Consider the following 25,550-nt stretch of genomic DNA (forward strand, 5'->3'; position numbering starts at 1 on the left):
TAGCTTGTTTGTAGTTCAGTTCTTACAGCGGTCCCTGGAAAATAGTAAATACCTACCACGTACAATTATGGAAAAAAAAATCAGGGAAGATCCCGTGAATTTAATTGTTTCAGGAAGGAATTCTGAAGATGGGAAGCTCTGAGGTCTGGTGGATATGAAGGGAAAGGGAATTCCAAGCGGGGGAAAGGTGGGTAGGTAGCGGTCTGAGTAGGGGGAGTTGGGAACGAGGAACAGTGAGATGGTGAGCTTGGGAGGAATGGAGAATGTAGATAGGAATTCAGCAGAGGAAAATAATGCATATCAATTGATCGATCATATTTACTGAGTGCTTACTTTGTGCATACCTTGGTACTAAGCGTTTGGGAGAGTAGGATATAACAATATAACCGGGTTGATAGCCACATTCCCTGCTCATGATGAGCTTACAGACTAGAGGACAATGTCTAAAATGGATTGCTGCAGATTTCAGATGGTCCCAAGCCCTGGCATGGGATGAAGCTCCAAGCCTCAGAGCTTAACCAGAACACTATTATTAATCACAGGAAGGGAATGATGATTAGTCTGTTGAAGTCGTCATAGGAAGGCGTCCCAGAGTGGGAACCACCTGGTACTGGACAGTAATTTATATTCTGTGGGCTGGAACCACAGGGAGCCCACGATCCCAGCCTTCCGAGATTCCTGCAGAGTCAGCTGTCTCATCGGAGTCCCAGGCCCGTTCCCCCACGGGGAATTCCCCAGGAAATAACCAGGCAGTCGTTTGAGGGGATGGTGCAGCCAGCCAGAGAGCCTAGAGGGGGAGCGATGATCCTGACAGCATTCACCCCTTGGCCAGAACTTCCTGTCACCACCACCAGCGTCCATGGCCGACGAGATGGAGTGAGCCTTTCTCTCAGCAGAGGTCAGTGCTCCCTAGCCCAGGACAGGCCCAGTGACTCCGGAGAGGAGCAGGGGAAAGGTGAGGGAAATTTCAATAGGGAACTGGATGACCAGGGTCAGAGTCACAATTTCTCTAAATTAAAAGCAGTGTCGCTTAGTTGAAAGAGCATGGACCCGGGAGTCAAGAGGACCTGGGTTCTAATCCCAGGTCTGCCACTTACCTGGTGTGTGACATTGGGCAGGTCACTTCACTTCTGCGCTTAGAATAGTGCCAGCGCTTAGAACAATGCTTGGCTCATAGTAAGCGCTTAATAAATGCCATTATTATTACTTCTGTGGGCCCCGATCCGGTCCTCCAGTGATTCCCGTCAGATCGGTGGCTGCTTTATTTTTGGGGCGGGGTCCATCTGGAGAAACATCTCAGTGTCTGCGGGAGAGCGGAGAGAGACTGATGGCTCCTCGATGTCCCTCCTTGGCTGACCAAACCCAGGAGTCCGAGGGGAGACAGGGAACCAAGCCAGCCTGGCAGAGTTCGGCGATCCCCAGCCCCACGCTGCCCCGGTGAGTGCGCCCTGGGGTGGGTATGAAGGGGCGGAGAGAGGTGAGCAGCCCGTAGTGAGTCTGTGGTGAATCTCGCACTCGGTCCCCAAGTTGAAGCTCGAATCAGGGCTGCATTGCAGATGGTTTTAAAGGAGCAGAAACCAGGCTTCAGCACGGACGAGGCAGTGGCAGGTACTACAGCACAAGTCACTAGTACTGGAATCACGTTGTCCACTCAGGTTCTTAGTCGCATGGTCTTTGTACCTCGACCAGTACTCATCTGCTATTTGCTCTAGGACACCCCATCCATCGTCTGGCTGACATGCCTTCATCAGCCCTCCACTGGCTCTCCGTCATCCCTCTGTCGTCCCTTCATCAACACCCCATTATCCTTCCATCCCCTTAGACTGTCAGCTCGTTATTTGCAGGGAACGTGTCTACCAACTCTGTTGGATTGTTCCCTCTTTAGCTCTTTAGTCCAGTGCTCCGCACACAGTAAGCGCTCAGGAAATACCATCGATTAATCATTTCTGCCAGCCCTCTGCCAAGCCCGAGGCGACATATGCAATTGGGGTCCCACGACTGACCCTTCCCAGTTTAGCCAGACTTCACTTTGCTGTTCATTGTCCTCTTATAGAGACAGTTGCAATCGGATTCCCTGGACCTGCAGCTTGTGTGCGCGTGTGTGAGCGTGCTCAGGGCAGGGTAGGAGAATCGGGGAGCAAATCCCAGGCTATAAGGAAGGGGGACATCTGGGTAGGGAACAGTGGGGAATGTTCTCTCTCTCTCACTAGGGAACAGGTTGGGGGTCAGGGAAGAGCCGAATGAGTGACTAAATAGGTTAATGGGTCTATGCATCTACCTACCTCTTTGTATTGGACTCTCCTACAGTGCTCTGCACACAGTAAGTGCTCGATAAAGACAATTCACTCTGTGCAACTGTCCATCTGTGGGAGAACCCCGGTCTGTGTGTGAGTGAGAATACATGTGACGGTATTATGTGTTTGGATGCACTTATGTTTAGATGCAATTTGGGGCGTGAGAATGAATTTGTGTGCTTCAGTGTGCCTTGCAGGATTGGTATATCTTTGACGTTTGTGTCCACTGGGGGGATCGATAAACACCTTTATTACTATTACCAGTCAGTCAATCAGCTTAATACAGTGCTCTGCGCAAAGTAAGTGCTCAACAAATACGATTGAATGAATGAATGTTTATTGAGCTCAGAGCAGAGCTCTGTGTGCAAATCAATCAATCAATCGTATTTATTGAGCTTTTACTATGAGCAGAGCACTGTACTAACCTCTTGGGAGGTACAAGTTGGCAACATATAGAGACAGTCCCTACCCAACAGTGGGCTCACAGTCTAAAAGGGGGAGACAGAGAACAAAACCAAACATAATAACAAAATAAAATAAATAGAATAGATATGTACAAGTAAAATAAATAAATAAATAGAGTAATAAATATGTACAAACATATATACATATGTACAGGTGCTGTGGGGAAGGGACGGAGGTAAGGCGTGGGGTGCAGAGGGGGACGAGGGGGAGAAGAAGGAAGGGGCTCGGTCTGGGAAGGCCTCCTGGAGGTGGTGAGCTCTGGAGGAGTGTGTAAAGCACTGTACTAATGCTTGGAAGAGTACACTATAATAATATACTTTCATTCATTCATTCATTCAATCGTAATTATTGAGCGCTTACTGTGTGCAGAGCACTGTACTAAGCGCTTGGGAAGTACAAGTTGGCGACATATTTAGACGGTCCCTACCCAACAGCGGGCTCACAGTCTAGAAGGGGGAGACAAACACCAAAACAGAACATATTAACAAGATAAAATAAATAGAATAGTAAATATGTACAAGTAAAATAAATAGAGTAATAAATCTGTACAAACATATATACAGGTGCTGTGGGGAGGGGAAGGAGGTAGAACGGGTCGATGGGGAGCTGGGAGGAAGCAGGGGGCTCAGTCTGGGAAGGCCTCTTGGAGGAGGTGAGCTCTCAGTAGGGCTTTGAAGGGAGGAAGAGAGCTAGCTTGGCGGATGTGTGGAGGGAGGGCGTTCCAGGCCAGGGGGAGGACGGGGGGCGGGGGTCGACGGCGGGACAGGAGAAAACGAGGTACAGTGAGGAGGTTAGCGGCAGAGGAGTGGAGGGTGCGGGCTGGGCTGTAGAAGGAAAGAAGGGAGGTGAGGTAGGAGGGGGCGAGGTGATGGAGGGCCTTGAAGCTGAGAGTGAGGCGTTTTTGTCTGATGCGTAGGTTGATCGGTAGCCACTGGAGATTTTTTAGGAGGGGAGTAACATGCCCAGAGCGTTTCTGCACAGAGATGATCCGGGCAGCAGCGTGAAGTATAGATTGAAGTGGGGAGAGACAGGAGGATGGGAGATCGAAGTGGAGGCTGATGCAGTAATCCAGTCGGGATAGGATGAGAGATTGAACCAGCAGGGTAACGGTTTGGATGGAGAGGAAAGGGCGGATCTTGGCGATGTTGCGGAGGTGAGACCGGCAGGTTTTGGTGACGGATTGGATGTGAGGGGTGAACGAGAGAGCTGAGTCGAGGATGACACCAAGGTTGCGGGCTTGTGAGACGGGAAGGATGGTAGTGCCGTCAACAGTGATGGGAAAGTCAGGGAGAGGGCAGGCTTTGGGAGAGAAGATAAGGAGTTCGGTCTTGGACATACTGAGCTTTAAATTGCGGGCAGACATCCAGATGGAGATGTCTTGAAGGCAGGAGGAGACCCGAGCCTGAAGGAAGGGAGAGAGAGCAGGGGCACAGATGTAGATTTGGGTGTCAACAGCGTAGAGATGATAGTGGAAGCCGTGGGAACGAATGAGTTCACCAAGGGAGTGAGTGTAGAAAGAAAACAGAAGGGGACCAAGAACTGACTCTTGAGAAGCCCCTACAGTAAGGGGATGGGAGGGGGATGAGGAGCCCGCAAAAGGGACCGAGAATGAACGGCTGTAGAAGTAAGAGGAGAACCAGGAGAGGACAGAGTCTGTGAAGCCAAGGTTGGATAGCGTGTTGAGGAGAAGGGGGTGGTCCACAGTGTCGAAGGCAGCTGAGAGGTCGAGGAGGATTAGGATAGAGTGGGGGACGTTGGATATGGCAAGCAGGAGGTCATTGGTGACCTTTGAGAGGGCAGATTCGGTGGAATGTAGGGGACGGAAGCCAGATTGAAGAGGGTTGAAGAGAGAGTTGGCGTTGAGGAAATCGAGGGAGCGGGTGTAGACGACAGGCTCAAGGAGTTTGGAAAGGAATGGTAGGAGGGAGATAGGGCGATAACTAGAAGGGGAGGTGGGGTCAATAGAGGTTTTTTATTATGTGGGAGACGTCGGCATGTTTGAAGGCAGAGGGGAAAGAACCAGTGGAGAGTGAGCGGTTGAAAATGGAACTAAAGGAGGGGAGGAGGGAATGGGCGAGAGAGTTCGTAAGATGAGAGGGAATGGGGTCAGAAGCACCCGTGGCCGGTGTAGCACTTTGGAGGAGGGAGGAGATCTCATCTGAGGATACTGCCGGGAAAGATGGGAGAGTAGCGGAGAGGGTTGAGAGCCAGGGGGTTGGAGAAGGGGAAGGAGTGACTTTGGGAAGTTCAGACCTGATGGAGTTAATTTTACTAATGAAGTAGGAGGTCAGATCTTTAGGGGTGAGAGAAGGAGGAGGGGGAGCAACAGGGGGCCTGAGAAGGCAGTTAAATTTACGGAAGAGCTGACGGGGATGATGAGCTTGGGTGTCAATAAGGGAGGAGAAATAGTTTTGTCTGGCAGAGGAGAGGGCAGAGTTAAGGCAGAAAAGGATAAACGTGAAGTGAACGAGATTGGCTTGGTGTTTAAACTTTCGCCAGCAGCGTTCAGCAGCTCGAGCATAAGAGCGAAGGAGGCGGACAGTGGCTGTGATCCAGGGCTGTGGGTTAGTGGTACGAGAGCGGCGAAGGGAAAGGGGAGCGAGGGAGTCGAGCTGAGTAGAGAGGGTAGGGTTTAGAGCAGTAATCTGATCATCAAGATTGGGTAGAGAGGAAAGGGAGGCGAGGTAGGGTGTGAGGGGCTCAGAAAGGTGGATGTGGTCGAGAGAGCGGAGGTCTCTGTGAGGTAGTAATATAGATTTACAGGGGAGAGGAGTGTGAGTGACGAGGCAGGTGAGAAGCTTATGATCAGAGAGAGGGATTTCAGAGTTGGTGAGGGTGGAGATAGTGCAGCGGTAGGGGATGATGAGGTCGAGGGTGTGATCAAGTTGGTGAGTGGGCGAGGTGGGGTGGAGCAGGAGGTTGGCAGCGTCAAGGAGAAATAGAAGTTTGGCGGCAGAGGAGTCACCAGGTATATCCATGCGGATGTTGAAGTCTCCGAGCATCAGAGTAGGCATGGAAAAGGAGAGAAGGAAGGTGAGGAAGGGGTCAAATTCGTTAAAGAAGTTGGAGGTGGGGCCGGGGGGGGGCGGTAGATGACGGCTACAAATATCTGGAGGGCGTGGTAGAGACGAATAATATGGGCTTCAAAGGAAGGGAAGGAAAGGGAAGGGGGAGGAGGGGTAGTGCGAAAGCGACATTGGGGGGCGAGAAGGAAACCGGCACGTCCTCCTTTTCTGGTGAGTCTGGGGGAGTGGGAGAAAAAGAGGCCTCCACTGGAGAGAGCAGCAGAAGAGACCGTGTCGCCCGAAGACAGCCATGTTTCAGATAGGGCGAGAAGGAGTAGAGAGCTGGAAAGGAATAAGTCCAGGATGAAAGGAAGCTTACCTATAATGGAGCGGGGGTTCCAGAGGCCATACTTGGCAGCAGCTGTGGAGGGAGGGGAGGGAGGGGGAAGGGTTCAAGGGGTGGGGAGGGTTTGGATTGGGATGAGTTGGCGGGGGCCTTGGCGGGGAGAGTCAGAAGAGGGATGGCGATGAGAAAGGAGAACTGGGTTGGGGTGGGGGCTGGGAGGAGGGGAGGGAGGAGGCTGGGAGGGGGGAGTTGAGGGTTGGCGCTGGTACCGAGGGATCCTGGGTAGGCGGTGAGGGGGAGGGGTGGTGGGGGGGGGAAAAGGGAGGGAAAAAGCTGGGTTGGATAGGGGAAGGGGAAGGCGAGGAATGGGAATGGCAGTTGGGAGCAGGGGAATTGATAGTTCATGGTGAGGTCAGCAATGTAAATGACAGCACAGCGGGAGGTTTACAATTGAAATGCAGAAGCAATAACACAGTACCAATGATATAAGTAGGTGATGGTATCCCAGAGGGTAGTTAACAATTAACATGCTATGGCAATAATAAAATAGGCAGATGATGATATCACAGAGAGCAGATAGCAACTACTATGTGATGGCAAAAAATAAGCAGATGATGACATTGCAGACAGCAGTTAACAATTAACATGCGATGGAAGTAAAATAAGCAGGCGACGACATCAGCGAGAGAAGTTAGCAATTAACATTCGATGGGAATAATAAAAGAAGCAGACGATGACATCACAGAGAGCGGTTAACAATTAACATGCAGAAGCGACCATAAGATGGGCAGATGATGCTCAAAGCAGAAGGATGAATTGTCCATAGGTCAGTCAAATCAGGTCAAAGAGGTTAATGGCAAGCAGAGTCCGGGGCTCTTGCCAAACCTGTCTCGGAGGTGGAGGACGATGGAGTCGTATGGATGGCAGTTCTGTAGTATGGCGAAACTGGTAAGGGGGGTCAGGGATCGGAGATGTCTGGGGAGAGGAGTGAACAGCCAAATAGCAAGGGAGGGCTGACTAGGTGCGAATGAAGTTGTCATTAAAGTAACTTGATGATAACAAGGGCCTTTTTCCCGGGGGAGGGGGAAAATCAGTCAGGTCCGAAATGGGAAGGGAGGAGTGGGGGGCTCCTCAAAGATGGTCGTTTAAGAGGTGTGGGGGGGATGGGAGCAGGGGGACACAATGATCCACGGACAAGCAAGGGGATACAATGAGCTATGAACAAGCAGGGGGACACAATGTCCCATGGTCCCAGGTGGCTACTTGGACAGAGTGGAGGTGGCTTCGAGGGGTGAGTGTAGCGATGATGTGGGGTGGGGGCCCAGCCCAGGGGCCTCGGTGTGGTCGGGCGGGGATTCAGACGTCCGGGTGGGGGACGGCCAGGAGCCCGGACGCGGGGCATAAGCGCCCGATAGCGGGCTGCTCGGGGACGAATGGATGGGCGGACGGACAGACGGACGGGGGGAGAAAGGGAGGGAGAGTGGGGGAGTCCCGGCCCTTGCGGCGGGGTCCGGAGGGCAGGATCCTTCCGGGAGCAGCGGGACCACGCGTTGTGATGGCGGGCGGCTGGGCGGGCCTCTAGGGAACGTAGTCCCTGGCTTCTATGGCGGTACTCTGCTGAGAGGATCCTTCCGGGAAGAGCAAGTCCGTGCGGTGTAATGGTGATCGGGACTCTCGTGAACGGAGTCCTGGGCGCCTATGACGGCGTTCTGCGGAGAGGATCCTACCGGAAGTAGTAAGGCCACGCGGTGTGATGGCGGGCGGGCCTCTCGGGAACGGAATCCCGGGCTCCTATGGCGGCGCTCTCCGGAGACGATCCTACCAGGAGCAGCAGGGACACGTGGTGTGATGGCGGGCGGGCCTCTCGGGAACGGAATCCCCTGCTTCTATAGTCACACTCTCTTCCCACAACGAGCTTACAGTCTCTGTACATATCCGTAATTTATTTTACATTAACATCTTTATGCTCCTTTAAAGTGTAAGGTTGTTGTGGGGAGGGAACATGTCTACCAACTCAGTTACATTATATTCCCCCAAGTATTTAGTACAGTGCTCTGCATACAGTAAATGCTCAAAAATACGATTTCTTAAATTGCTTGCTTGATTGATATTACAAATTCTACAAGGGCGTTTGCTGCTATTACTGCACCTATTATTGTGACTGATTTCCCCTCTTATAACTTTGTCATCTTGTTGCCCCCACTTGGAGAATTATGGTGTCACTCCTCCTTTGGAATTCCGTCCTAGTTACGTAGAAGTCTTTTATCAAGTGTCTAGGTCATTTTGTAATTGATACCACTCTTCCAACATACCATGCGTTGCGCCTCCATAGACTCACTGGCAAAACTCCTGTTGATTTGTTTACCTCATCAAGATCTTTGTCCTGTGCAGGGAATCATCATCACCTACCAATGACCACCATCTCCACTGTGAGGGAATTCCTCCTGCTGTGATTCTCGTTGGTCCGGGAGTTGCAGCTGGTCAAGGCGGCGCTGTTCCTCCTGGTCTACCTGGCGGCTCTGACGGGGAATCTCCTCATCGTCGCCGTCACCGCCCTCGACCGGCGCCTCCACACCCCCATGTACTTCTTCCTCAGGAACATGTCAGTTCTCGACCTCTCAGGAGAGTTGAAAAGAGATAAAATTGCATTGTTCCTGCTCTCTAGGAGATTATGATTTAATGGGGAAGATAGACACAGAATAAATTACATAGAGGAGGAAGGAGAGAAAGGAAAGTTGAGAAAGTGGATGAACGCTTGATTCAAGAGTACAGTTTATATAGTCAGTATGAACAGAGCTTCAGTATATTTGCAATCAGGACAAGTCAGAAGAAGCAGCGTTGCCTAGAGAGTAGAGCAGGGACCAGGGATTCAAAAGGACATGGGTTTTCATCCCGGTTCCACCGAATGTCTGTTTTGTGACCTTGGGCAGGGTCCCTTAACTTCTCGGTGCCTCAGTTCCCTCAACCGTACAATGGGGATTAAGGTGTGAGCCCCACGGGGGACATGGACTCTGTCCAATCTGATTAGCTTATAACTACTCCAGCACTTAGTATAGTGCCCGATATATAGGAAGGGCTTCACAAAGGCTGTAAGAAGAAGTTACAGTTGGATGATTGACTGACAGATCGAGTGTCTCAGGTTATGAATTAGTCAAAGATGAAACCATTCACAGTGGCTAAACTGTCGCTGAAAACAAGAACCGTTGGGACACTGGGATGCAGATGCCGCTGTTTCCACGGGAACCCCGAGGGCTGCATCCCTGTTGCTGCAGGGACGCGCCTTTATCTTCCAGGAGCCTCAGAAACCACGTGAACAGAGAGTGCTTGGCTTGTCAAGTCCACGTGGCCTGGGCCCCGAGTCATCCTCCAGGGATCCCACTCAGAGCAGCTCCTGCTTTACCTACAGGGATGTGGGCCGTCTGGAGAGCTTCTCAGGGTCTGAGGGAGAGAGGAGTGGTATCGAGAGCTCGTCTCTCTTCCTTTCTGGCTGACCAAACCCAGGAGTCTGAAGGGAAAAAGGGGATCAGCCCAGCCCTGCAGAGGTCAGCGACCCCCAGCCGCACCCTGCCCTGGTGAGAGTGACCGGGGATGAGTGGGATGGAGAGGTCTGGAGCACGAGGATGAGGACGGAAGTGATGGAGCCAATCTGGTGCCTAAATTGGGGTTCGGACAAGGACAGCGGCTTCCAACGGGTTAGGGATCATAGCAGGAGGGGCGGTGTTTTCCAGTTCAGTAACCCCCAACAATCATACACCTCTCCTTCATCTTCAAACCTATGCCAACCTCCTATGCCAACCACTCGCTGGGATACGGTGCTCCAGCACAGTGTCAGCACTGTAGACAGTGAATTTGGCCTTCAGTGGGTCCCTGAATCCCGTGCAGAGACTAAATGACAAGCAGGGCTGAGAGAGCGTGACCAGATCTGGACCGTCACTGGCACTGTCAGTAATTCCTTCCTCTAAGAGTTCTACCCAAATGTTGGGAGAAGACAAATAGTGGGAAAGGTTGTAATCCCTGCCCTCAAGAATTTTCCAGCCTACTGGGCTAGGTTGACACAGTATAATTTACTATCAATCAATTAATCTTGAATCATATTTATTGAGCGCTTATTGTGTGCACTAGGTAGCTGCAGTAGTCCACCACCACGGTGCTCAGCGTGTAAAGGCCCTCCACGTCCACGGCGTTGTAGGTATTCATGCTGCTCAGGTCGTGGCTGGGGGCGGCATAGGTGGCCGGGTCGCCCCCGAGGTCCTTGTCATTTTCGCGACCATTGAAGTCCAGGCTGAAGAAGATGTTGTTCCAGATGAACATCTGCAGCTTGGTCTCCTCGCTGGGGTGGATGGCCATCATATTCCCGTTGATCACCGCCATGGCCCCCCGGGTGGCTGACGCTGTTAGGCCACTGTGTATCTGGGGGGGACAGGGGCTCGGCTCAGGGAAGTAGCTTTGTAGCTTAAGCGCTTAGAGCAGTGCTCTGCACCCAGTAAGCGCTCAATAAATACGATTGAATGAAGTGGTCCCCGGGATGGATGCTGCTGGTCAGTCTGTGGGCTCAGGTGCTGAGAGGCGGTGTGGGGGGAGGCTGGGGACAGCTGCCCACCCCCAAACTCCACCCACACAGAACCAGCCCCTAGACACCCCGTACCTTGAAGATGGCTCGTTTTTTCAGCAGCTGCTCGGGCAGGTTCTTCGGAGCCAGCTCAAGCACTCTCTGCAGCGTCTAGTTCCAATCCTGCGCCTGGTGGGTGGGGGAGGGGAGGTGGGAGGGCAAGGGTTAGGGTGCCATCACTCTGCAGGGAACGGCATGCACCCCACCTTGGCCTCGCTGGGTTTTCAGTGGGGCGATGCCACGACTCTGCCAGGGCTCCACGCCAGGGAGATAGGGAAGGCAGACAGTGATTAACCCAAACCTCCACAGCCCCTCCCACGGACAGGGTTGTGCCCGTGCCCTGCCCCCTTCAACCTGGAGCTGCAGTGACATGCCAGGGAGGGTGGACGGGTCTTGGGAATGCTTGGGTGCTGACGCCACGGGGTAAGGGGCGAGGAGGGTGGGCAGGCAGGCACCTGTCCAGGGACGTGCTCCTCGTAGCCCAGCCTCAAGGTGTAAGTGTACTCATCCCGCACGCAGTCCATGGAGTACTGGGCCTGGGGCGCCGTCCAGTTGTATACCCGGAATTGGATGGCGATTTTTTTGAAGGGGTGGCGCTGTACCTTGCAGTCAGAGTTGGGGGAAGAGCGGGCACAGACATCAGCCCCAGGGCACGAGGACGCTTCTCACCACCCCGGCCCTTCACCGAGCCCGGGGGCTCCCAGCATCCCCCCAGCCCAGCCCAGCTCTTGGGCTCATTTTCTCCAGCTGTTCAGTGGCCCCAGTGCCCACCGCTTCCCCACGCGGTGGGTGCGGAGATAACGGACGGAGTGCCAATGCTAAGCCCTTTCCCCTCCCCAGGGACTGGACCCTGGGCCGCGCCTGACCACTTGGGGGCAAAACCCTTCAAGCACGGGCTGCTGGGAGGCCATGGCCGTTGTCGCCCTGCACACAGGGGCAGATGAGGGAGGCTCCCCGCCGTACGCTTTCTTGGGAAAGGCGGCAAAAAAAATTCTGAAGGCCGGGCTGACCTGGTTGAGGAGCTCCAAAAAGGAGTGGCTGAGGAAGCGGGGGCTGGCAGGCTTGGGGTTGAAGCTGTACATCCTGGAACTGCAGGGGCACATGGCGCGTTCACCTCCCCTCCGACCCCGCCTGCCCCCATGTCATGAGCCCAGAGTCCGTCCGTGGAGACCCCCACTCAATGGTGTAGGTAGAAGCAGCGGGTGGGGGCGGTGATGCTGACATGGCGGCCCTCAGCCATCACCACGTACAGGTAGATCAGGTCCCCGTGCACCTTGCGGTTGCCGGGGAGTGGTTTCCAGCCACTCATGGTGAACACCTTGAGGCACAGCAGGGGATGGGGAGGCCGGGGGCATAGGCATCAGGGGAGGCCGGCCGAGGCTGTTGCCCACCAGGGGTCTGTGCCGTTCCCCCTCCGGTGCCGAACCCGGTCCCTGCGGCTGCCCCACATTCCAGTCGCGGTTTTGCAGCTGCACGGTGCAGAGCGGCCGCTCCTTGATCCTGGGAAGGATATGCTCGGGGGTCGTGCAGTCGATCTGCTCCAGCTCCCCGGCCTTCTCCTTCCACTTGCCGCTGTCTGTTGCGGAGGAGGCCGCCATCAGCGCCCTGCCGCCGCCCACTCGGGGCCAGAGCAGGCAGAGGAAGCCCTACCTCTCCCACTCCCAGAGGGCCCCGCTGCCGCCCCCCCGGCCCCTACCGCCAAGGTCGCCGTCTGTGAAGACGCTCAGGAAGGACAGCGAGCTGCAGTCCAGGCCGTTGAAGGCGTCGGACGGATCCAATCTCTTCAGCAGGCTCCGGATGTGGCGCACGTGGACCTAGGGTCTCGAGGACCTCGAAGGGGAGAGCCAGAAGAGGGCTGATGCTTGGGGCAGGGGGAGGCTGGGGACATGGCAAAGAGGAATCAATCCCAGAATCTCCCCCCACCGGCCAGAGATGCAGACCCGCGAGGCCCCAGGATGACCGGGGTCTCATGCCCTTCTCCCATGCCCGCGGCGGGGAGCCAGGCCGGCCACCCTATGACCCGGGCCCGGACAGGATGGGATGAGGGGGAGGGCTTGCCTTCCACTACTCGAAAAGAGGCCCCCTTCTGCACCCCTCGATTGCCTTGAGCTCAGCAAAATTGTCTAGGATGTTGCCGTCCAGCTGCAGGGAGACGCAGGCGCGGCAACAGGTGTCTTCACGGTCCATGAGTACCTGGTGGATCTCCTGCTCCATCTCCTGCGGAGAGACCTGCAGCCGACATGGCCAACAATCAGGGTCCGGCCTGGGTGTCCCCTCTGCCCGCTCCCAGCTGGCCCCGGAGCCTCTGACCCCAAGGTCTCTCCTCCATGGGGACGGAAGGAGGAGGAGCAGGAGCAGCTCCTCCAGCCTATGAGGGGAGGAGCTGGGTTGGCCTGGGGCAGGGGGTCTATCTAGAATTTGCCCCGGGGCCGCCATCACCCTCGAGGGCTAAGCCCGGTCCTCCCCACCGGAAGTCACTCCACAGGCACGGGCAGGCTGGGTTGACTCAGCCTAAGGGCTCTCCTCGGCAGTGGTGCGATGGCTGGCACCCAGCCCAGGGATAATAATAATAATAATAATAATAATAATAATGGCATTTGTTAAGCGCTTACTATGTGCGAAGCACTGTTCTAAGCGCCGGTGGCGGGGGGGATCCAAGGTGATCAGGTTGTCCCATGTGGGGCTCACAGTCTTAATCCCCATTTTACAGGTGAGGGAACAGAGGCTCAGAGAAGTGACTTGCCCAAGGTCACCCAGCAGATATGTGGGGGAGCCGGGATTAGAACCCACGACCTCTGACTCCCAAGCCCGGGCTCTTTCCACTGAGTCACGCTGCTTCTTCTCCTCTCCTGTCTACCACAAGCTCAACCCTCCGCAGAGAGACAGGTGAGTTGAAACACATGGAGCTCTTTCCCTCTGCTCCCAATAATAATAATAATAATAATAATAATAATAATAATAATAATGGCATTTATTATTGGGCTGAATGGAATTATTATTGGGCATACTCTTACTATGTACAAAGCACTATTCTAAGCGCTGAGCACTGTTCTAAGCACTGAACACTGTTCTAAGCCCAGCCCACGGCCAGCCACCGATTCGCTTCTTGGCATCCCCCTGGCCTGAAGGATCAAACGCTAATGAAGTTTTCCGACGTCGGCGACCCATTAATGCTATTTATTAATAATAATTATGATACTCCTTGAGTACTTACGATGTGCCAAGCACTGTTCTAAACACTGGGGCAAGTACATTAGACAATCCCTGTCCTAAATGGGGCTCAGTCTTAATCCTCATTTTACAGATGAGGTCACTGAGTCCCAGAGAAGTGACATGATTTGCCCGTGGTCACACAGCAGACATGGGGTGGGGGGCCAGGATTAGAACCCAGGTCACTCAATGATTCATTCAATTGTATTTATTTGCCAACTTGTACTTCCCAAGCGCTTAGTAGAGTGCTCTGCACACAGCAAGCGTTCAATAAATTCATTCATTCAATTGTGCTCAATAAATATGATTGAATGAATTAATGAATTTATTGAGCGCGTACTGTGTGCACAGCACTGTACCAAGCGCTTGGAAAGTACAATTCAGCCACCAACAGATACAATCCCTGCCCACAGCAGGCTCACAGTCTAGAAGTGGGGAGACAGACGTCTTTCTAACTCCCAGGCTCGAACTCATTCCACTAGGCCACGCTGCTTCTGGAGCATCTGCTGCATGCAGGACACTGTACTAAACGCTTGGATTTGGACCGCTTTCTGTAGACATCATCCCTGCTCTCAGGGAGCTCAAGAGCTCACCGCTCACGACTGTTTCTGAAAGAAGAATGAGCTCGCTGTGGGCAGGGAATGTGTCTGTCAGATTGTACTCTCCCAAGCGCTTAGTATACAGCTCTTTGCACACAGTAAGCACTCAATAAACACCACTACTGATTGAGAGCCGGAGCCAGTTCTGGAGGAAAAGAGAACCGTTCGGAGTAAGGGCCGTCGGCTTCTCCAGGGCCGGAACTGGGATCTCCTACTCGCTTTGGGGGCTCTAAACCATAAGCTCCTTGAGGGCAGGGAATTCATTCATCCATTCAATCGTATTTATTGAGCGCTTACTGTGTGCAGAGCACTGTACTAAGCGCTTGGGAAGTACAAGTTGGCAACATGTAGAGACGGTCCCCGCCCAACAACGAGCTCACAGTCTAGAAGGGAATGTGTCTGTTATACTGTACTCTCCCAAGCGCTCAGTACAGTGCTCAGTAAATACGACTGTATGAATGAATGAATGAAGGAGACCCTAGTTCCTCACACTGAGCACGGAACGTGTGCCACATCCGACAGAGCTCTCCTCCTCGAGATTATAAACTCCCTGCTGGCAATGTGTCTGTTTATTGTTCTACTGTCCTCTCCCAAACGCTCAGTACAGCACTCCGCACTTGGTAAGTGCTCAATAGATACAATTGCATGAATGAAGGATGCGGAGAGTTCTGGTCTGCTGGAGGTGAAGATGGAGGAGGGAAAAACCCTCCCTGATTTCCAGAGATGGAATTCTTCAGAGAGCCAGGGCCCTGGTCCCAGTTTCCCCTGGGGGAGGGCTCCGGCCTTCACTTTTAATAATAATAATAATAACAATAATAATAATAATAATAATAATAATAATAATAATAATAATAACGACGGCATTTGTTAAGTGCTTACTATGTGCCAAGCACTGTTCAAAGCACGGGGGTAGATACAAGGTGATCAGGTTGTCCCACTGGGGACTCACCGTCTTATTCCCCATTTTACAGATGAGGGAACTGAGGCCCAGAGAAGTTAAGCGATTTTAATCAATCAATCAATCGTATTTATTGATCGCTTACTGTGTGCAGCTTACTGTGAGCGCTTAAGTGATTTTAAGTGATCATCGTCTAGACTGTAAACTCCTCGTGGGCAGGGAACGTGTCTACTAACTCTTATGTTGTAATAATAACGGTAATAACAGAGAAGCAGCATGGCTCAGTGGAAAGAGCACGGACTTTGGAGTCAGAGGTCATGGGTTCAAATCCCGGCTCCTCGAATTGTCAGCTGTGTGACCTTGGGTAAGTCACTTCACCTCTCTGGGCCTCAGTTACCTCATCTGGAAAATGGGGATCGACTGTAAGCCCCACGTGGGACAACCTAAATGCCATCATTATTATTAATAATTTATAATTAATTAATATATTAATTATATATATATTATAATTATATAGTAATATAATTAATAATAATAATGATGGCACTTGTTAAGCACTTACTATGTGCCAAGCACTGTTCTAAGCACTGGGGGAGATACAAGTTAATCAGGCTGGACCCGGTCTCTGTCCCACAAGGGGTTCACACTCTTAAGCCCCACAGTTTACAGTCTAGAGCGGGGGAGACGTTCATCAGTATAAATAAATAAAATTACAGGTATGTAAATAGGTGCTGTGGGGCTGGAAGGGAGGAGGGGGCGTGGGCTTAATCAGGTCCATGTCCCACATAGGGCTCAAGACTCTACCAACCCTTCTGTATTTTCCCCTCCCGAGCGCTTAGCACAGGGCTCAGCACACAGTAAGCGCTCAATACAGCTGATTGACTGGCTCACAGTTTTAATCCCCACCGTACAGATGAGGTAACAGAAACAAAGAAGTGACTTGCCCAAGGTCACACAGCAGACAGGCGGCAGAGCCGGGCTGAGAACCCAGCTCCTCCGAGTCCCAGGCCCGGGCTCTTTCCACTGGGCCACGCAGCCTCCTGCGAGCTCACTCTTTACGTGTTTACTTTTGAGATAAATAGGATAATCTGGAAGGAAAACTGCAGTCTCTTCGTCTGAGACCTCTCTGCTTGGGGGGACCAAGGAAGAAAGAAAAAAGCAGAAAAGTGCACCAAATAGTATCGTCCCTCCAGTGAGCATTCCAAAACTTCTCCATGGCTCGAGGGATGGGGAGGGGAAGGAAATGTCTGAGAGGGAGAACACAACCAAATAAAGGCCAAGGACCCAGAAAGAGACGGCACAGTGGGTTACAGGCTAAATTTTGGAGGTTATGTTCCCAGAGAGACCACTGGTTGGACGGCCACATTTGTCAGTTGGATCTTGGCGCAGATTCCGCTTCTTGGTGTTGGAGGGAATAATGATAATAATAACTGTGGTATCTGTTATGCCTTTATTACGTTCCAGGCACTGTTCTAAGCGCTGGGGTAGATACAAGATAATCGGGTTGGATACAGTCTCTCTCACAGTCTTGATCCCCATTTTACAGAGGAGGTAACTGAGGTCCAGAGAAGTGAAGTGACTCGCCTGAGACCGCCCGGCAGACGGGTGGGTTTAGAACCCAGGTCCTTTTCATTCTCAGGCCCGGGCTCTAGCCATTAGGCCACGCTGCCAGAAAATTGGAAACGTACGGAAGAAGGTTCCCCCCAAACGGCAGGCGGGGTGGCGTTTTCCCAACGAGACCAGCCCTTAAGCCCAGACCGGAATTCGAAAATACTGGCTTCATCTTGAGCTGACGAACCTTGCCCTCTCCTCCCAAGGGCGTGAACGACCGCGGGACGCCGAACTGGGGTCTGGAAGGTATCCGGGATGGGCGACGCCCTGCCCGCGCCTCAAACTCAGCCGCGGGCTGCTGGGAACACCGGGTCCCATTTTCATTTCACTCTTCCGTCCGGAAAAAAAGGAGAGGCATGGCAATTCCCAAAGCACTTATGTGAATCCGGCTTCCTTCGCCTCACCCGGGAGAGCGGGAACCGGTCTCTGCACCGACAGGCCCGACCGACTTACCTATCCCAATTTAATAGGTCACCGGTTTCAGTTACCCCGGCCAACAGAATGGCTACCCGCGATTGTCGGGCTCCTGTTTCCATGAATACGGGTAAACAAGTCCCAGGGAAAAGGGTCTTTGTTATTTCACGGAAATGAATGTAATCGAGAGAAACCTGGCCCGGCCCATGAAAAAACGGGGGCCCTGAAGAGGGGGTTACCGCTCCCTTATAACTGAGGAGCTCCTGTGGTTTGACGGCGCTTGGCTGAATCGAGGACGAACGCGTCTTCTCTTGAAAATGTAAGCAGCGTGGCCTTTCGGAAAGAGCCCTGCCTGCGAGTCCGAGGACATGTGTTCCAATCCCGGCTCCGCCGCGTCTCTGCTGTGTGACCTTGGGCCAGTCGCTTCTCTGGGCTTCAGTTACCTCGTCGGTAAAATGAGGATCACGACTGTGGGCCTCACGTGGGACAGGGATTGTGCCCGACCTGCTTACCTGGTATCCACCCCAGCGCTTAGAACGGTGCGTGGCACACAGTCAGCGCTTAAATACCACAATTATTATTATTATTATTATTGAAAATGTTAAATGACAGGGATGAGGAGAACCCCTGTTAAACGTTTCTCTTCTCCCACCCCACGAAAGATTTCAGGGAGTTGCTACCAGATGATCAGGGACCCTGTCTATATGTTGTCGACTTGTACTTCCCAAGCGCCTAGTACAGTGCTCTGCACACAGTAAGCGCTCAATAAATATGATTGAATGATCAGTGAATCAATCAATGCTATTTATTGAGTGCTTCACTTTGTGCGGAGCACTGTAAAAAGCGCTTGGGTGAGCACAACACCCCAGGGCTTGTAGAAACGTGGCATGGGTTACAACGAAAGGCATTTCCTCCACGAAGGAGCATCCCCCCTCTAGATTTTAAGCTCCTCTTGGGCAAGGAACGTTTCTATCGACTCTATTATATTACAGTCTCCTAAGCACTTGGAATAGTGCTCTGCGCACATTAACCGCTCCATAAATGCCATTATTATTTGATTCCGGGCTGGGCTTCTTTCAGCTGTCTCTGTAATCCAGGCCTGTAAAAGCCCATTATTGCTCACTAAACCCTAATCTCTGGAGGCTGAGGTGCTACACACCATCAGGGTTTAGAAATGGTGGAACCAGATTTACTCCCAAAAGCTGAATCCTAGAATGAGGAGGGGGTCGGGGAGTTCGCAATCTTGGAAAAAAATTCCCCGAGGTGGGGCGAAGAGTTGCCAAGGGCTACCGTCTTTATGAAGGGGCCATTTTATTAGCAGTCTTCCGGCTTGACACTTGTAACCTTCACGTCTAATGGGTTGCCCGCCTCACAGCAATGTCTGGCCACGGACTGGGAAATGGGCTGAGGCATCTTCTAGGCTCCTGATACCTTTTTCTGTGCGGGGCTACAGTTAGGACACCACCTGCCGGGTCCCGGGGCCACCAGGCTCCTATTTCTGCCCAAGGGTCAGAAAATGGATGTCACTCACGGTCAACCTGTCAGCTCCAGCTGAACGTGTTCGAACGCAGGTTTACGCTCTCGTGAATCCTTGGAGAGTTTCACCTCCTTGCCTTTAACTTAAATGCTGACGGCTGTACTATGTGCTTAGGACAGTGCTCTGCACACAGTAAGCGGCTCAGTAAATACCACTAATCGATTAAACGGCATTTCTTTGGGCCTTAGTTTCCTCTCTGTAAAAGGGACGGGGGCTAACATCCTTGATCCCAAATGAACGATGTGGTAACTGAGTCCCAGGGAAGTGAAGTCACTGGCCCAAGGTCACACAGCAGACAAGTGATGGAGCCGGGATTAGGATCGAAATCCTTCCAACTCCCATGCCTGGGCTCTATCCAACTACGATAGTTATCATCATCATCATCGTTACTCTAGGCCCCGTCCTTTCGGCAGTTCCCACAAGGCAGAGCACTTAGGGTGGCCAGAATTCCCGGACACCACTGGCTTCGCCTCCAATTCCAATCTCTTATTCCCAAAACACCGGTGCCCATCCAGGGAAGGGGGCAGGGCAAACCGCTGGGCTCTCGGCCTGCAGCTGCTGCCCCTGACTCCATCTTGGCTCTCCTCTCCCCCACAGATCAGCCCCCCTCCTCCTCCCGTCGCCTCTCCACACCTGTAGAAAAAGGCTCCGTCCCTGGCGCGAAAATCTTGGCAGTGAAGCCTGTTCCCTGGATGGCGATGACATCCTGTTCGTTGCCCGGCTGCCCGTTCCCCTCCTCCTTCTCGACATGCCCGTTCTTCCGCAGCTCCTCCTCTTTCCCGTTCTCGCTGCCTCCATTCACCAGCGCCAGGGCCGGCAGGAATTCTGCCCGGTGGTAAAGGGAGTGAAGAGGGGAGGTTAGGAGGCCGTTGAGGCCCTGTGTCCGAGATTGCACGGTCATCCCCGCCCCACGGGATGTTGTGAGCCTGCCTATTAGGCAGTGCCCTGACAAAGAGGAGAGTCTATTGGAGACAGGCAGAAGACCGGCCCCCTGACCTCCACCTCTCTGAAGCCCCCATCCTCCACCCAAGGAAGGAGGCTCTATGGACGGGAAGGCCCCAGGGCAGCCTGGGGAGTCCCGTGGTCCGTTGGAAAGGGAGTGCGACTGGCTGCCAGAAGATCTGGGTCTGAGCCCCAGGTCTGCCACAGTTCTACGGGGTGGTTGTGAGCAAGCCATTTAGCCTCTCTGGGCCTCGGTTTCCTCCTCTGTAAAATGCAGGACAGGGACCTGTGAGGCCCTAACCATCCCCACCCACTATGACACGGATCCTCTGGGTTCTTCGTGCCAGAGTCACCCACAGGTCCTTCTCAGGCTCTGGGAGAGGTTGGATGGATACTGCTCCCCCACACCCCCTGACACCCAGCCACAAGGGTTCCCAGAGAGACCCCCGGAGGTACTACAAAGCACTTGGAGAGTAATACTAATGATAGTAGTACTTGTTAAGCTCTTGCTCTGTCCCAAGCACTGTCCTCAGCACTTGGGTAGATACAAGTTAAGCCGGTTGGATACAGTCCTTGTTCCACATGAGGCTCACTTTCTTAACCCCCATTTTACAGATGACGTAACTGAGGCTCAAAGTAGTTAAATGATTTGCCCAGGGTCACACAGCATACAAGAGGTGGAGCCGGTATTAGAACCCAGGTCTTTCTGAGTCCTGACTCCCAGGCCCTTGCTCTACCCACTTTATAATACCATAAGAGACTGATTCCCTGCCCCTTCTAGAAGGAAAAAAACGAGTGAAAAGATGAATATGCAATTATTGGGTGTTATTTTACAGATGAGGAAATTGAGGACAAGAGAAGTGAAGCGACATGCCCAAGGTCCCACAGCAGCAAAGGGACAGAGCCAGGATTTGAACCAAAGTCCTCTGACTTCCACTAAGCTATGCTTGGGAGAGTACAATGGAACAGATCTGGTAGATGTGCATGCTGCCCTCAAGGAGCTCACAGTCAGGAAGAGAACTCCTGGGCCCATACCATTTGCACTAAATGAGGATATAAATGAGTTGATTTGCGCTTGAGTTAGGTTAAGTGGGTTTAGAGGTCTGGGAAATGAATCGCGGAAGCTGGTTGGAGGAAAGGGGGATTTTAGCAGTGCTCAGAATTCGAGAAGACCTGTGCTCTCTCTGATTTTGAGTGGATAATGGAGGGAGTTCCAGACTAGGATGGAAATGGTACTCTGCAGTGCTCTGCGCACAGTAAGTGCTCAATAAATACGATTGAATGAATGAATGAAATGGGTGAGTCGATCGTGAGTAACAACTAGAAAGTTGCTTTGAGAGCTAAGACGAGTTGAGTCAAGCACACAGTAAGCGCTCAATAAATACGATTGAAAGAATGAACGATGCAAAGGAGGTGAAGTGCAGTCAGAGGGTGGCGAACCTTCAAGCCAATTGTGAGGTTTTTTGCTTGTGAAAAGACATAGTTTGACGAAAGGAGAAGACATAGGCTGAGCGATGCATTAGGAAAGGATTAGATGAATGATAAGTTATGCTTGTTTTTGTGAGTGTACAGGTGTGAATGCAGAAATGTGAGTAAATAGAATCAGTTTGATGTATATGTGGGGTTTTTTGTTGTTTGTTTTATGGGATCGTTTTGTGCTTAGTACATGCCAGGTATTGTACTAAACACTGGGGTGGATAAAAGCTAATCAGGTTGGACACAGTCCATGCCTCACATTGTGCTTTCAGTCATAATACCCAATTTACGGATGTGGTAAATGAGGCACAGGGAAGGTAAGTTACTGGCCCTAGGTAATACAGGGGAGAAGGGGTGGAGACAGGATTAGAATCCAGGTCCGTCTGTCTACGAGGTTCATTCTCTCTGCACTAAATGGATGAATTTACTTATAAAGTCACTTCTTGTTTTACTCTAAAACCACCGAAAAACTTTCACAATAGTCATGTTCATATCCTTATGTTCTCTGACATCTCCTATCCCCTATTCATTTTAGTTTCAGTCTCCTCTAGCAAAAATAATACTCTTGGTATTTATTAAGTGCTTACAATGTTCCAAGCACAGTATTAAATGCTGGGGAGTTTGAGGATCATCTGGTAAAACACAATCCGTTTCTCACAAAGAATTCACAGACAAAGTAGGAGGGAAAACAGGAATCGAATCCTCATTTTGCTATTGAGAAAACTGAGGCTTAGAGAAATTGTCACTTTCCCATGGCTACATATCCGACAGGTGGTAGAGTTGGGATTAGAACCCAGGTCCTCTGCCTCCCAGGCCTTTGTTCTTCCCAATAGCACCCTACTTCTATACAGTTCGAACCTTGGTGGTTCCAATAGAATGCAAGCTCCTTCGGGGCAGTGATCACGTGTCCTTTATAGGTCCTCAATAAAGAGAATCTTCCGTCCAAGACCCTGCCCTCTCCCTGACTTTCCCATCACTGTTGACGGCACTACCATCCTTCCCGTCTCACAAGCCCTCAACCTTGGTGCCATCCTCGACTCCGCTCTCTCGTTAACCCCTCACATCCAATCCGTCACCAAAACCTGCCGATTTCACCTCCGCAACATCGCCAAGATCCGCCCTTTCCTCTCCATCCAAACCACTACCCTGCTGGTTCAATCTCTCATCCTATCCCGACTGGATTACTTCATCAGCCTTCTCTCTGCTCTCCCATCCTCCTGTCTCTCCCCACTTCAGTCTATACTTCACGCTGCTGCCCGGATCATCTTTGTGCAGAAACGCTTTGGGCATGTTCCTCCCCTCCTAAAAAATCTCCAGTCGCTACCAATCAACCTACACATCAGGCAAAAACTCCTCACTCTCAGCTTCAAGGCTCTCCATCACCTCGCCCCCTCCTACCTCACCTCCCTTCTCTCCTTCTACAGCACAGCCCACACCCTCCACTCCTCTGCCACTAACCTCCTCACTGTGCCTCGTTCTCGCCTGTCCCGCCATCGACCCCCGGCCCACGTCCTCCCCCTGGCCTGGAATGCCCTTCCTCCGCACACCCATCCACCAGGAGAGCTCTCTTCCTCCCTTCAAAGCCCTACTGAGAGCTCACCTCCTCCAGGAGGCCTTCCCAGACTAAGCCCCCTCCTTACTCTCCCCCTCCCCATTCCTCCGCCTTACCTCCTTCCCCTCCCCACAGCACCTGCATATATGTATATATGTTTGTACATATTTATTACTCTATTTTACTTGCACATATTTACTATTGTATTTATTTTCATTTTGTTAATGTGTTTTGTTTTGGTGTCTGCCTCCCCCTTCTAGAGAGTGGGCCCGCTGTTCGGTAGGGACCGTCTCTATATGTTTCCATCTTGTACTTCCCAAGCGCTTAGTACAGTGTTCTGCACACAGTAAGTGCTCAATAAATATGATTGAATGAATGAATGAATGAATGAATGAATTGATTGACTTAGTCCTATTCTTTCTCCCACAACATCAGTGTCTCTAAACTGAAGTCTTCCCTACCTCTTTATATGCTTTTTATGTGCAGAGCTCTGTACTAAATGCTTGGGAGAGTCCAATATAGCAGTTCAATGAGCTGGGAGTGAGCTCTCAAAGTCGAAGAAGGAACATGGCCTTGCAGGTAGAACATGGGTCTGGGAGTCAGAAGACTTGGGTTCTAATCCTGCCTCTGCCACTCATCATCCTGGTGACTTTGGGCAAGTCATTTAATTTCTCTGGGTCTCAGTTACCTCATCTGTAAAATGGGGATTAAGACTGTAAGCCCCACGTGGAACAACCTGATTAACTTGTATCTATCTCAGTGCTTAGAACAGTGCTTGGTACATAGTAAGCACTTAACACATACCATCATCATACAGAGAAGCAGCGTGGCTCAATGGAAAGAGCACGGGTTTGGGAGTCAGAGGTCATAGTTCAAATCCCGGCTCTGCCAATTGTCAGCTGTGTGACTTTGGGCAAGTCACTTAAATTATCTGTGCCTCAGTTACCTCATCTGTAAAATGGGAATGAAGACTGTGAGCACCACGTGGGACAATCTGATCACCTTATATCCTCCCCAGCGCTTAGAACAGTGCTTAGCACATTGTAAGCGCTTAACAAATGCCATTATTATTGTTGTTATTACTATTAATTTCATCTCCTCCACTTGTCTGCTGTGTGACGTTGGGTAATATACTTCACTTTTCTATGTCTCTGCTCTACAGCTACACCCCAGTTCACACTCTTTAGTCCCTTATAATCATAATAATAATTGTAGCATTTCTTAAGTACTTATTATGTACCAGGCACTGTATTAAGTGCTGGGGTGGATACAAGCAAATTGGGTTATACACAGTCCCTGTCCCACATGGGGCTCGCAGTCTTAATCCCCATTTTACAGATATGGTAACTGAGGCACAGAGAAGTGAAGTGACTTCCTCAAGGTCTCACAGAAGACAAATGGCAGAGTCAGGATTAGAACCCAGGTCTTTCCGACTCCTATGCTCGTGCTTTATTCATTGGGCAGTGCTGCCCCTCAACCCAACCTATTTATTCTCCTTTGCCTTCTTATTTTCCACCGCTGGTATCTTGCTCACAGTTTAGTGCTCACAGCCCAGTGATACTTGGGCTCTATTATGTGCCTGCCGTGTGTGACCTTGGACAAGTAACTTAACTTTTCTGTGCACCAGTTCCCTCATCTGTAAAAATGGGGATTCGATTCCTATTCTCACTCCTACTGTGGGCCCTGTGTGGGATCTGATTATCTTGTATCCATCCCAGTGTTTATTGCACTCTCCCAATCGCTTAGTATAGTACTCTGCACAAAGTAAGTGCTCAATAAATACCATTGATGGATTGATTTGACTGTCATTGTGTGTTGAGGCTCTGAAATCGCTTCCTCCTTATTGTTTCTGTAGGTGGTCTCAGCAACCTTGGGAAATGGTCAACCTCACTGCGGTGAGGGGATTCCCGCTGCTGGGATTCTCGGAGGTCCGGGTGCTGCAGCTGGTCCATGCTGCGCTGCTCCTCCTGGTCTACCTGGAGGCTCTGACAGGGAATCTCCTCATCATCACCATCGCCACCTTCGACCGGCACCTCCATACCCCCATGTACATCTTCCTCAGGAACCTGTCCGTCCTCGACCTCTGCTACATCTCCATCACTGTTCCAAATCCTTCCTCAACTCCCTGACCGACCACAGAGAAATCTCCTTCCTGGCTGTTTTTTCCAGGTATTCTTCGTGAGTCTCTTTGCCGGCACAGAGTTCTCCATGCTCATGGTAATGTCGTACGACTGATACCTGGCCATCTGCAGTGCTCTGTACTATGAGGTCATCATGAACCACAGGACCTGCCTTGAGATGGCAGTCAGGTCCTGGCTTACCGGGGCAATATTCGGAGTCTTCGTTTCAGCTGCGAAAGTCTCCCTGCCTTTCAGCAGGTCCCATGTGATCGCACAGTTTTTCTGCGATGTCCTGTCGGTAATAAAACTCTCCTGCTCTAAAACGTATGCAGCCTTCAAAGTGGCTGTAGCTACTGGTGCCTGTTTCAGTGTCTTCTGCTTCGTCTTCATCGTGCTCTCGTACGTGTGCATCTTCCAGGCCGTGCTACGGATCCCGGCCTCCGAAGTCCAGTCCAAAGCCTTGCTCACCTGC

At 51.7% G+C, this 25,550-nt stretch overlaps 1 pseudogene; it reads right to left on the bottom strand.

The window, feature by feature from the left end:
* Positions 1-7,466: 7,466 nt before the first annotated feature.
* Positions 7,467-19,889, bottom strand: LOC119921813 (annotated as a pseudogene).
* Positions 19,890-25,550: the final 5,661 nt, after the last annotated feature.

Source organism: Tachyglossus aculeatus, unplaced genomic scaffold, assembly GCF_015852505.1.
Source record: "Tachyglossus aculeatus isolate mTacAcu1 unplaced genomic scaffold, mTacAcu1.pri SUPER_30, whole genome shotgun sequence".
In the NCBI taxonomy this organism is placed as follows: domain Eukaryota; kingdom Metazoa; phylum Chordata; class Mammalia; order Monotremata; family Tachyglossidae; genus Tachyglossus; species Tachyglossus aculeatus.